The sequence below is a fragment of the Pan paniscus genome, chromosome 20 (assembly GCF_029289425.2).
Source record: "Pan paniscus chromosome 20, NHGRI_mPanPan1-v2.0_pri, whole genome shotgun sequence".
NCBI lineage: Eukaryota > Metazoa > Chordata > Mammalia > Primates > Hominidae > Pan > Pan paniscus.
In genome coordinates, this window is record NC_073269.2 from 40,103,038 (window position 1) to 40,113,697 (window position 10,660).

Genomic DNA, 10,660 nt, shown 5'->3' on the forward strand with positions numbered 1-10,660 from the left:
CAGGAGGAAACACTCAAATCTGTCTCCCTGAGCTGGGATTTGGATCAGGTTTTATAAGCATAGGATAATGAAGTATGATCTGATTGGATCTTGCAATGAGGTGATTGCCAGGAGGCATGATCTAACTGGATCCTGCCAAGAGGTAACATCAGAGCTTGATCTGATTGGATCCTGGATGCCACCACTTGGTGTCTGCTTTTTAATTCAGTCCCCTCTCCTCAGTCCAAGCACTTAGGATCCCCCTACCCTGACTGTTCATCTGGGCATGCTCAAGTTACATGACCTTTGACCTGGGGGTCCATGGCAACTGAAAAACAACTCACAACTTTGTTACATAAAAGTTGAGCCAGATTGATCTGGTGCAATTACACTTTCTTCCCTCAACAATCAATCCAGGGAAACAGCCATTTTAAGAACCTGCTACTCAGTACATATACATCTAATGAAAAGGGTTCTTATGAGCATATGTATTATATTTAAGCTATATATTTAATCTTCACCATGAGAAAACACAAATGATAAACATACCTTATCTCAAGTAATTACACCATATTCCCCACTGCCTCTGCTCTCGAATGCACAGTTTAGTAGTTACTTGCGCTAAAATTATCCTTCTACACATCAAATCCACTAAAGGAGCTAGTCTCTTTTAAAGAAATGAACCTAATAATCTGTATGAATAAAACCATGTCCCAAATTCTCTATAAAGTATATTAAGAGCAGAACTACAATTTAATGCCAAGTAAATTTTAAATATTACACCTTAAAATGCATCATGTTCACATAAACAATTATATAACAGACTGGAAATTCAGGAGCTAATAATGCAGTTTTCAGCAACAAAATCAAAGTTCATTTCCTCCACAGCACCCCTGTCTCTACAGCCCACTCATATACTATGTATGAACAGCTTCCATATATATGATGTTTCTCAGTGGGTTTTCTCCAACCTGGGCAGCAGAGCAAAACCCTGTCTCAAAAAAAAAAAAAGGAAAGAAAGAAAAATGGCCAGGCACAGTGGCTCACACCTGTAATCCCAGCACTTTGGGAGGCTAAGGCTGGTGGATCACCTGAGGTCAGAGTTCAAGACCAGCCTGGCCAATATGGCGAAATGCTGTCTCTACTAAAAATACAAAAATTAGCCAGGTGTGGTGGTGTGCTCCTGTAATCCCAGCTACTCAGGAGGCTGAGGCACGAAAATCACTTGAACCCAGGAAGCAGAGGTTGCAGTGAGCCAAGATTGCACCAGTGCACTCCAGCCTAAGCAACAAAAGTGAAACTCCATCTCAAGAAAAGAAAAAGAAAAAGAAATGTCATTTTCATTGAGCATTGGATCAATTTAGAAGTTGATATTCATAGAATAATAACCACATCACACTATCCTTCTAAAATTCCAACACAGAATAATAAGACCAATTACTGGGTATGCTCAGCCTGTGGGGGCCAAGAGGGCAGATATTCTCTGCATCTATCCCACTTGGAGAGTCCAGAGAAGCAGAGGATGTTTTCCAGGGAGGCTGCTGAGATGTAGGGCCCACCCAGGAAAGTCTGAGGGCTATCCTGGGAAAAGGATAAGGATAAGGATAACTCATTTTTTCAAAAAAGCAAGTGGGAGAGGCATTAGATTTAAAGTATTTGCCAAATACAAAGCAATTTCAAAGCCTTAAAAAATTCTACAAGATATTCATTCAACAAATATTGATAGGCCAGGTGTGGTGGCTCATGCCTGTAATCCCAGCACTTTGGGAGGCCGAGGCGGGCAGATCACCTGAGGTCAGGAGTTTGAGCCCAGCCTGACCAACATGGTGAAACTCATCTCTACTAAAAACACAAAAAAATTATCTGGGCATGGTGGTGCACACCTGTAATCCCAGCTACTTGGGAGGCTGAGACAGAATAATCACTTGAATCCGGGAGGCAGAGGTTGCAGTGAGCTGAGATCGAGCCATTGCACTCCAGCCTGGGCAATAAAAATAAAAATACAGCTAATGGTGGTTCTTTCTCGGTGGCGGAATTCGGGGAGGATTATATATTTTCTAAATTTTATCACTGCAGTTTTCTGCATTGTTTGAGCTCTTTAAAATGAACAAAACGGCTTGTTTTCACACATCCAAATGCCGAGCCGCCACACACCTAGGATGCCCCATGGAAGCTGAAGCCGCACCTCCCACATGGCCCCTCTGGCCAGCCGGGCATCTCAGATGAGAGCTGCATCCAGGCCAGCACCTGCAGCTCAGCCGCCAACAGTGGCATCCACCTCTGCAGTTGGCTCTCCTGCTGCTGCTCCCCAGCAGCCAGGTCTGAGGGCCCAGATGGCAACCACTGCAGCTGACGTGGCTGTGGGCTCTGCTGTGGGGCACACGCTGGGCCACGCCGTCACCGGGGGCTTCAGTGGAGGAAGTAATGCTGAGCCTGTAAGGCCTGACATCACTTACCAGTAGCCTCAGGGAATCCAGTCGGCACAGCAGCAGCGGCCTTGCTTCTATGAGACCAGTTTTTGGAGGATGCACAGAACCAGGGTGACAGAAAGCTCTGTGAGGGTTTCAGTGAGGTGCTGAAACAGTGCAGACCTGCAAACAGATTGGCCTAATCAAGAAGGTCAAATTGGAGTAATGAAAAATCAGCTCTCATAACCAAGTTAATTTAGTATAAAAATATAATTGATAGTGAAGGTATAAAGCGTAACCATCAGTTAAACCTCTCCTTGTCATTCATAGCTTCCTTGCTTCAGAATTGAAATGAAAGAAGGTGCTGTTACTGTGCAGAATTTCATTAAGGTCGTGTAGAATTTGGGGCTGGGCAAATGTTTGTGTAGCCTCCTTAAACTAGCTGTGATTTTATTCTCTGTGAGTTAATTAAAATAAAGTGATTTTCTTCCAAAAATAAAAATGAAAATGAAATGAATGAAATGAAAAATGTAATATCATTGTCATCAAACCAACACTGATTTTTCTTTAAAAAAAAAAGATTTAAATTAAATATGCAAAAATGTTCACTGCTGGCTGGGTGAGGTGACTCATGCCAGTAATCCCAGCACTTTGGGTGGCCAAAGGGGTGGATCACCTGAGGTCAGGAGTTCGAGACCAGCCTGGTCAAAACGGAAAAAGCCTGTCTCTACTAAAAATACAAAAAATTAGCCAGGAGTGGTGGCGGGTGCCTGTAATCCCAGCTACTTGAGAGCCTGAGAAAGGAGAATTGCTTAAACCCGGGAGGCGGAGGTTGCAGTTAGGAGAGATCATGCCATTGCACTCCAACCTGAGTGACAGAGAGAGACTCTGTCTCAAAAAAAAAAAAGTTAGCAGTGATTGATTCTCAGTGATAGGAATGTGGATGATTGTTGTATTCTTTTCTTTTCTTTTCTTTTTGAGACAGAGTCTCACTCTGTCACCAGACTAGAGTGCATTGGTGGGATCTCAGCTCACTGCATCCTCCGCCTCCCGGGTTCAAGCAATTTTCCTGCCTCAGCCTCCCAAGTAGCTAGGACTATAGGCAGGTGCCACCAAGCCCGGCTAATTTTTGTATTTTTAGTAAAGACAGGGTTCCACTATGTTGGCCAGGCTGGTCTCAAACTCCTGACCTCACTATCGTCCTGCCTCACCCTCCCAAAGCGCTGGGATTATAGGTGTGAGCCACCACACCCGGCCAAAAAAAATTTTTTTTAACCACAAAAAGGAAAACACTTGAAGTTGGGCTATAAAGGAAAGACTTCAGGGAAGACGGAAGATGAATTTGAATAAGGCCGTGAAAAATGAATAGGATTCATAAAAGCACAAAGAATGAGAAAGTTCGCGAAAGCTCAAGTAAACTAGTTTTGCTGACGAGACTATGGTTTAGTGAATAATTAGAAGGAAGCCTCAATACAGAATGAGGTCAACTCAGGGAGGACCATTAATGCCAGGATGAGAAGTCTGAGATTTATTCTATGGGCAATGAGAGCCACTTAAAGGTTTAATGCAGGTCTTTCACATGATCAGTGTGGTATTTTAGGAAGACCACACTGGCATAGCATAAGCCCAGATGTGGGGAGGCTGTCACTAAACCCCTCAGTCTCCCTCTAGGATGCCTTTTTTAAAAATAAAAAATAATAACATGAGCTTTGGGAACAGAGTTACCCTCCAACAATAGTTGCTGGATGAACATCTCCATGACATTCACTGCTGCACATTCCTTGTTTAATTGGAAGAGACCACAGATGACCAAATCATAGGCTGACACATTCAAGCCCTGCCTTGTGATAAAACTAAACAAGACAGGGCTTACCCAGGGTAACCACAGGACAAGGGGGAGGAACCTTCCACTCTGCTCCCCAAGGGTAACCACTGAACAAGCAGGAGGAAACTTCCACTCTGCTCCCCGTTTCCTACATCCAGACAAAATGTCAGCATCTCTAGTCCACTTCATTTTGTTCTAGTCAAGTCCATTTTCTTTTTTTGAGACGAAGTCTCGTTCTGTTGCCCAGGCTGGAGTGCAGTGGCACGATCTCGGCTCACTGCAAGCTCTGCCTCCCGAGTTCACGCCATTCTCCTGCCTCAGCCTCCCGAGTAGCTGGGACTACAGGCGCCCGCCACCACCCCCGGCTAATTTTTTGTATTTTTAGTAGAGATGGGGTTTCGCTGTGTTAGCCAGGATGGTCTCGATCTCCTGACCTCGTGATCCACCTGCCTCGGCCTCCCAAAGTGCTGGGATTACAGGCTTGAGCCACCGCGCCTGGCCCTTTTTTTTTTTTTTTTAAGAGAGAGAGAGACAAGGTCTGACTCTGTTGCCCAGACTGGAGTGCAGTGGCGAGATCTTAGCTCACTGCCAGCCTCTACCTCCTGGGCGCAAGCAGTCCTCCAGCCTCATCCTCCTGAGTAGCTGTCTCCCTAGTAGTGTACCACCATGCCCTGCTAATTTTTTAATTTTCTTATAGAGATATTGCCCAGGCTGGTCTCAAACTCCTGGGTTTAAGCAATCCTCCCACCTCAGTCTCTGTAATCCCAGAGTGCTGGGATTACAGGCATGAGCCACAGCATCCAGCCTAATTTGTTAAATTTTTTATGAGCTCTTCAAGCATAATGTAAAGATCCCAATGCTGGTCCTCATCCTCTCCATGTACCTGCCATTGGTGTTCATGCTATTAGGTCTTAGGAGTTTTGGGCTTCCTACCCTTTTGCTTTGCCTCTCTTTGGCTGTGATAGCAATGGTCATCTCTGCAGATTGGACAAAACCAATTGTATTAGTCCGTTCTCACGCTGCTATGAAGAAATACCCGAGACTAGGTAATTTATAAAGAAACGAGGTTTAATTGTTCTGCATGGCTGAGGAAGCCTCAGGAAACTTACAATCATGGAGGAAGGTGCCTCTTCATAGGGCTGCAGGAGAGAGAATGAGAGCAAGCAGGGGAAATGCCAGTTGCTTATAAAACCATCAGATCGGCTGGGCATGGTGGCTCATGCCTGTAATCCCAGCACTTTGGGAGGCCGAGGTGGGCAGATCATGAGGTCAAGAGATCAAGACCATCCTGGCCAACATGGTGAAACCCCCTCTCTACTAAAAATACAAAAATTAGTTGGGCATGGTGGCACGCGCCTGTAGGTCCAGCTACTTGGGAGGCTGAGGCAGGAGAATTGCTTGGACCCGGGAGGCGGAGGTTGCAGTGAGCCAAGATTGTGCCACTGCACTCCAGCCTGGCGACAGAGCAAGACTCCGTCTCCAAAAAAAAAAAAAAAATCAGACCCCGTGAGATTCACTCATTATCACAAGAACAGTATGGGGGAAACCATCCCCATGATCCAATTACCTCCACCTGGTCCCGCCTTTGACATGTGGGTGGGACCTTTACAATTCAGTGTGAGATTTGGGTGGGGACACAGGGCCAAACCATATCACCAGTTATTGGCATCTTGGCCTGTACTCTTTACCTTTTAGGGCTTTTTGTCCTGGAGCAGATGCCACAGAAAGACTACTGAAATGCTTAATTCTACCCCTCAAAACACTATAAACACAGGGGTGAGGCTGTGCAGGCTCTTCTGTTCTCCACGAAAGTGTTCTACACATCATCATCTTGGGAAAGAAGCTTAATTCACACAGGCTCTCATTCTGTGCTTGGCATAAAGTATACCCAGCAGCAGAAAACCAGGAGGTTAACACTCAGTCTCAGACTTCTCTTCGTTTTGTTAAACACTCTAAAAAATGTAACAGGGCATGCTATATCTTCCTGATCAAATATTATCAATATCTCCTAATATCCCAAATAAAATCTTTTGGAAGGAAAGAAACTAATATTTGTAAGGGGTATCTTGTGTGCCAGACTTTCTTCTAAGCAGTTTCCATACATTGTTTATTTAATCTCCAAAACAACCCTTTTAGGTGGGTATTTTTGTTTGTTGGTTGGTTTTTGTTTGAGACAGGTTCTCACTCTGTCACCCAGGCTGGAATGTAATGATGCCATCATAGCTCACTGTAGCCTCAACCTCCCAACCTCCCCAGCCCAAGTCATCCTTCCAGCTCAGCCTCCCAAGCAGCTGGAATGACAGGCACCAACCACCACATCAGGCTAATTTTTTAATTTTATGTAGAGATATTGCCCAGAGTGGTCTCAGACTCCTGGGCTCAAGTGATCCTCCCACCTCAGCCTCCCAGAGTGCTAGGATTACAGGCATGGCACTGGCCTCCAATCTGATTATTTCGATAAAAGTAATACTGTGGAAAGCCGACTAGCAGTAGCTGCTAAAATTAAACATATACATACCTTACGACCCAGAAATTTTACTTCTGCCAGGGCCTAGTGGTGCATTCCTGTAATTCTAGCACTTTGGGAGGCTGGGGTGGGAGGATCTCTTGAGCCCAGGAGCCGGAGGCTACATTTTGAGCTATGATCACACCACTGCACTCTAGCCTGGGCAGCAGAGCAAGACTCTGTCTCAAAAAAAAGTTTTTTTTAATGTAAAAAGACTGTGAAATCTTTGGAATTTCCTCATGCACTCATGTATTACATTTTATGGGGTTCACACAAACTAAACTGAGTAGTAGTACAATGATTTGATAAGAATATATTTTATTGGCCGGGCACGGTGGCTCGCACCTGTAATCTCAGCACTTTGGGAGGCTGAAGCGGGCAGATCACCTGAGGTCAGGAGTTCGAGACCAGCCTGGCCAACATGATGAAACCCCATCTCTGCTAAAAATACAAAATTATCTGGGAGTGGTGGCGTGCGCCTGTAATCCCAGCTACTTGGGAGGCTGAGGCAGGAGAATCGCTTGAACACGGGAGACGGAGGTTGAGCCGAGATCGCGCCACTGCACTCCAGCCTAGGCAACAAGAGTGAAACTCTGTCTAAAAATATATATTTTTCAAATTTGTTTTGTATCAAGAAAAAAATACGAAAACATAACTTTATTGTAGCAATCTAATGCAGGTGTCTTTTAAAACTATCTTTTATTTCCAGATGGGACTTGGGAATTTCTTTGTTTTATTTTTTAAATACATTATCTTTCACAAACTCGGGGAGGAACAACTGTTTTTTAACCAAAAACTCCTCACCCAGGAACAAGCAAACTGCCTGAGAGCTGCATCTATTTTGCAATAGTGCCCCTGAAGCGCGCACGACGCCGCAGGGTAGGCGTCCCGCTCCCGACTGGACTCGTGGCACGGTCCTAAATTTGCAGAGGGACCCAGGGAGGATCAACCCACTCGACACTGGCAATGTCCCCACCTTCCCTAGCTGCAAACTGAAACCAGCAGCCGAGCCTCCCGCTCTAGAGGCGCGGCGAGGGGCGTGGCCGCGGCTGGGGTGGGGCTAGGGGCCGGGTCGTGCCCCCCGAAACTGGGCCGTGCCCCCCCACCCACCTCACTGCGCCTGCGCCCGAGGGCGCGGGGCAGGCTGGGAAGTCGCGTTAAGGTGGTGGTTGGGTGCTTTGCGGGTCACTTGTTGCGCTGCCCGCACGTTTGTCGCGGCTCCTGGATGCCTCTTTGGCCGCCTCGCCTGTTCCGGCCCTCTTATCTGCCCAGTCTTCCCGGCCCCTGCCCCGGACCCTCCTGCGCGCCCCTCCGGCTGCCTGTGTGCGACCCCAGCAACCGGCCCGGGGTCTCGCCGGCGCCGTCAGGTCATCGTCCAACCGGCTTGTTCTCAGCTTACCGAGAACGCCCCAGCGCCTGCGCTCCTCCTGTCTTACTTGTGTTGAGTCATTTAATCCGCTTTGCAACTGAGACATTGAAACGGAGACGCTCAGGAACGTGCTTCAGGTCACAGATCCAAGATGAGTTAGGGCCTGGAATTGAGTCGGGCTGCCTGCCACCATTCCACCTTGCATGTCACACCTGGACGAAAACCCTGTGCTTCACCTAAATTCGCCTAAATGTTCACTATTTCTTTTTATTTTCTTTCTTTCTTTTTTTTTTTTTTTCTTGATACAAGGTCTTGGTAGCCCAGGCTGGAGTATAGTGGCGTGACCAGAGCTAGCTCACTGGAGCTTTGAACTCCTGGGGCTCAAGTGATTCTCCCGCCTCAGACTCCCAAATAGCTGAGGCTACAGGCGCAGGCCATTACACCCGGCTAATTATGACATTTTTGTAGAGGGGGCGGTCTCACTATGTTGCACAGGCTGGTCTCCAACTCCTGGGCTCAAAAGATCTCCCACCTCGGCCTCCAAAAGTGCTGGGATTACCGGCGTGAGCCACCGCATCAGGCCAGTTCACTATTTCTTTTTTCTTGACTTTCTTCTTCTTTTTTTTTTTTTTTTTTTTTTTTTTTGGAGGCAGAGTCTCACTCTTGTCGCCCAAGCTGGAATGCAGCGGCGCAATCTCGGCACACTGCAACCTCTGCCTCCCGGATTCGAGTGATCGCCTCAGCTGGGATTACAGGTGCCTGCCACCACGCCTGGCTAATTTTTGTACTTTTAATAGAAACAGAGTTTTGCCATAATGGCCAGACTGGGCTTGAACTCCCGACCTCAAGTGATTCACCCTCCTCGGCCTCCGTAAGTGCTGGGATTACAGGTGTGAGCCACTGCACCTGGCCTGTTCACTATTTCTTAATCCCTGCCAGGGCGGTATTATCTTTGCAGCTGAGAGTTCTAAGTGACTTGACAAAGGACACTGGCGCAACTTTAATAGCAAAGCCTGGGCCATTTCCACCACCACATGTGTGGCCTGTGTTCTTTCCCACACCTTTTAAAATTGTAAACAGCCTTATTGAAGTGCTGGTGTAAAGCCTGTACATATTTAAAGCATACAGTTTGCCTTTTACATGTGTGTGTATACATCCCTGAAACCACCACCACAATCAAGAGAATGAACATAAAAGTTTCCTTCTGCTCATTTATAATCCTTCCTCCCAGTCACAGCCTACCGTATCAGTTCCTCAGATAACCGTGAATCTGCTTTTGGTCACCGTGGATTAGTTTGCGTCCTGTAGAATTATATGTTAAGGAATCATATACTATCTGCTTTTTCTCAGGGTAGAGAACAGTTACTGAGGCCAAGGGGTCACTTCATGATGAGCATAGAGGCCAATACTATGGCATGAGGTTTTGAGAAAAGGAAAGCTTTATTGCCAGTTGACCAGCAAGGAGACAGGAGGCCAGATCAAGTCTATCTCCCCATGCTGGCCTTAAGGCAGTACATTTATTAGGAAGGTTTAGGGGATGAGTTAGGGATCAACAGGTAGAAAGAAAGGGGAGGTCTGGAAAGTCCTTGGGCATGCACAGTTGTCTCTTGATGGGTTGCATGTGCAAATCCAGGATGCGAGAGTGAGTATGGAACATGCTGTGGAAGTTCAGACTGTGATGTCAGCAGCCTCTTTCTGCACAGACTCCAGTTGGCCATGTTGATTCCAACTGATTTCAGCCAGCTTCGTTCTCTTATAATTAAAGGGAGTTTCTGCAAAATGTTTCTTGTCTTATATGCCATCATGTAAGCTCAAGAATTCCTGGCCGGGTGTGGTGGCTCACGCCTGTAATCCCAGCACTTTGGGAGGCCGAGGCGGCTGGATCACCTGAGGTCAGGAGTTCGAGACCAGCTGACCAACATGGTGAAATCCTGTCTCTACTAACACCACAAAAATTAGCTGGGCATAGTGGCAGACGCCTATAATCGCAGCTGCTCCGGAGGCTGAGGCAGGAGAATCGCTTGAACCCAGGACAAGGTTGCAGTGAGCTGAGATCACACCACTGCACTCCAGCCTGGGGGACAGAGCAAAATTTTATCTCAAAAAAAAAGAATTCCTGTTAGTCACCTGTTTAACCCTTTGGGGTACGATTTCACTTATTAGCTCTGTGCTTGCAAAATAATTAGACATCCTGTTATCAAGAAAGTATGGCCAGATAAAACTGGTCTGGAAGTTACACAGTCAAGCTTAACTATTTTGAAATTCATCCATGTTGCTGAATAGATCAGTAGTTCATTTCTTGTCATTGCTGAGTAGAATTCCATTGTATTGATATACTGCAATTTTTTAAATCCATTCCTCCATTGTTCACTTTTCAGTTTCTGGCTATAACAAACAAAACTTCTATCAACATGGGTGTGCAAGTCTTTGTATGAATGTACGCTTTTATTTGGATTAATGGCAGTGAAATGGTTGTGTCAAACAGTGGGTGTATGTTCAACTTTTTAAGAAACTGCCAAACTGTTTTTCAGATGAGATCAGGTGTGTTTAGGGTGATATGGCCATAGACCCAA

General features: G+C 46.2%; 1 pseudogene; it reads left to right on the forward strand.

Moving 5' to 3' along the window:
* The first annotated feature begins 2,138 nt into the window (after positions 1-2,138).
* LOC100987209 (coiled-coil-helix-coiled-coil-helix domain-containing protein 2-like) lies at positions 2,139-2,590 on the forward strand (annotated as a pseudogene).
* The last annotated feature ends 8,070 nt before the right edge of the window (positions 2,591-10,660 follow it).